The 2834-nt window shown below is 31.8% G+C and overlaps 1 long non-coding RNA gene across 1 annotated transcript; it reads right to left on the bottom strand.

Annotated features, from left to right (window-relative positions):
- Positions 1 to 1454: 1454 nt before the first annotated feature.
- LOC131612146 (uncharacterized) lies at positions 1455 to 2834 on the bottom strand. The gene is made up of 3 exons (XR_009287307.1): positions 2681 to 2834; positions 2379 to 2425; positions 1455 to 1601 (listed from the first exon to the last, which is right to left on the bottom strand). It is a non-coding gene; the product is annotated as an uncharacterized LOC131612146 (long non-coding RNA).

Raw genomic sequence — 2834 nt, forward strand, 5'->3', positions numbered from 1 at the left:
TCTTCTTGTCTTCTCACCTAGAAGTGCTTCTGAGCGTGATACCATGAGAACTTCAGTGCTTCTGCTTCTGATCACAAGTTCTTCCGATGCTTCCATAGACCCATGTTCTGATTCTTCTTGACCATCTTCTGATGTCTTACAAGACCATGTTCTGATGTTGCATGCTGAACCTTCTGAGTCAGTGCTTCTTGCGCTGATTTTGTGCATACTCTTTGTATAATTCCTGAAACGGAAATTGCATAGAATTAGAGTACCACATTATCTCATACAAAATTCATATCCTTGTTATCATCAAAACTAAGAATATTGATCAGAACAAATCTTGTTCTAACAACTACCTTCAGTCCTTAGAAGAACTTGGAAAACATCTTTAGCGCGTTCCCTGCTTAAGAATTTGACTTGCAACTCCTCTTTCGAAAGAACTGGAGAGGGCATTGAGACTTCAGCGTAACTTTTTCTCCTTCCAGCATTTCATATAATTAAGGGCATTTAGCAAAGACGAAGGCTTTAAACAAAGATTCTGAATCACTTTTAGCAATGTTCTTAGGTCCAGGAATTGTTATTTAGAGTGTTGCCATAGATCAGTTACTTACAATCACAGTCCTATGGTCGTTGTAGTATAATAGAAAGTGTGCGAGCTATCACAACGATTAGTTAAATCAATTGTTGTGATAGACCTAAAGGTCTCTGGTTTAATTCTCAACAGGGTCATTCTGGAACATAACACTACAAAAAACGTGCATGAATTGCGGGGGTTATTTTTCGAATTTGAGGGGGTTTTTGACCTCTGCAAATTGTTTTGCGGGAGTTTTAAAAACTGCCGCTTATACGATTCCCACAACTTATCTGCGGGAGTTCTGGGCAACCGCTGGTATTGACTGGAATAATCTGGGGAGGTTATTTTGTGGAGGTCAGTAACCCCCGCAAAATGTTAAAAATATGTAAAAAAAATAAAATAAAATAACTATTTGTTTAACTTTTTTTATAAAAAAGAACTGAATAATTATATTACAAAAATATATTCACATAAGTACGATAGAGTAAACAACATAGGATTACATGGATATCAAAATACCCCATTTATAATGAAACTAACCAACTATACTAAATTAAGAAAGATAAAAACTACTCCACTTATAATTATGCATCTAACTCGCCAGACAATTGTGTATAAAAATCCATGGGCACTCGCTGATCAAATATTTAATTTCAGCACCAAGATTCATCACATTCGCAAATTGAGCGATTCCTAGATAATACACCAAAACAATGAAAAACATTTCACAAAATAGTTAAATTCAACTAACAACAAAAAACTCAAGAATAGTCAAACCCAATATACTTGTTTTCAACATCTTAACCATATATAAAATGTTTTTTTGTTGACAATATGATATGTACTAAGACAAGAACAATGCGAAAAAAAGAATAATTTCCACAGCTATTGTCTAATGATAAATACAAAATAATTATTCTTTAAATTTTTTTACACCATGTAGGCTTTTCTCAAATACTCGAAGAATTCTTACCTCACGGTTGATGATAGCATTAAATAACTCTTTGTCATTAATTATAGTTCCAATAATCCCTGAATTGTTAACCTACATTTAACAACATTAGTTTGAAATGTGAGTAGTGTTGCTTTTAACAATGAAAATATAGACAATGAAACACAACACATAATAATATATTAAAATATTACTACTATGTATGTATTCATGTAAAGTATCGCCCTGTTGAATTTGACTATATCATATTTTAAACTATTATATGGAAAACTTGTTATTCATCAATAAAATCAGAATTATTGTTAGTATTATGTAGACAACTTGATGCAATAGAAACAACAACAACAACAATAGTATTGTCCTTATCAAATGCAAAAATAACAAAAAAGTAAATATGCATTTTGTTCTTAACAAAAGTTCTAATATTAATCAAAAGGAAGATACTTCAATCCTGCTATAGAATTGGCCAGATGGAATACGATTGAGAACTAGTGCTAGCTTCACAACACTAGTAGCACCTTCTTCAGTCCTGATATAGAATTGGTCATATGGACTACGATTTGGAAGTAGTGCTAGCTCAAATTTGCAATTATTAATTTATATGTTAATCACTAACATTTTAACAACCGACTATTAGCCACACAAACCTCTATAGATTCATTTCTAAAATAAAGCAAAAGGTGTATTAATAAATTTTATAAAAAGAAAATTAATATTATTTAAAAAACATACAAGCATATAAAATAATATTCCCAGAGACATTTCAATCAATAACAAAATTCTCAGAAAATTCTAATAAACACCAACACCAAAAACAACACCCACCCAAATCAAATTTATCTTTATAAAATTCCAATAAAAAATACTCACCATTTAAAAAAACCCAAAACTTCATTCCTCAATATTCTTTAGCAAACCTGCAATTACATCAAATAAAAATTTCAGATGAATAAATTGAAAATCTATATTTATTCTTTTCTTGATGATAACCATTATCTCCAAATTGAATCTCTAATTTCTTTCTCACATAAATAGAAGCTTCTTACTATTTGCTAATGAGAGGAATAGATAAAATTGGGTCGGATTTGAACAAGTAAAAGTTTTACAAGAAAGATTCAAACATTGAGAAAAAACCCTATTTTTTATAGAAAGAGACAGATGGAGAACCTAACCATCGTGATAATGTGGTGGTGGCGGATTTCGAACATTGAACATTGAACGGCAGACGAGAGACTGAGACACGAGAAGCTGAGATTTGAGGTTAAAGAGATTTTGGCGGCCGTCAAAGGGTTTTCGTCAAAGGGTTTTCTATTACATGAAAGGGGC

The sequence above is a fragment of the Vicia villosa genome, linkage group LG6, assembly GCF_029867415.1.
Source record: "Vicia villosa cultivar HV-30 ecotype Madison, WI linkage group LG6, Vvil1.0, whole genome shotgun sequence".
NCBI classification, from domain to species: domain Eukaryota; kingdom Viridiplantae; phylum Streptophyta; class Magnoliopsida; order Fabales; family Fabaceae; genus Vicia; species Vicia villosa.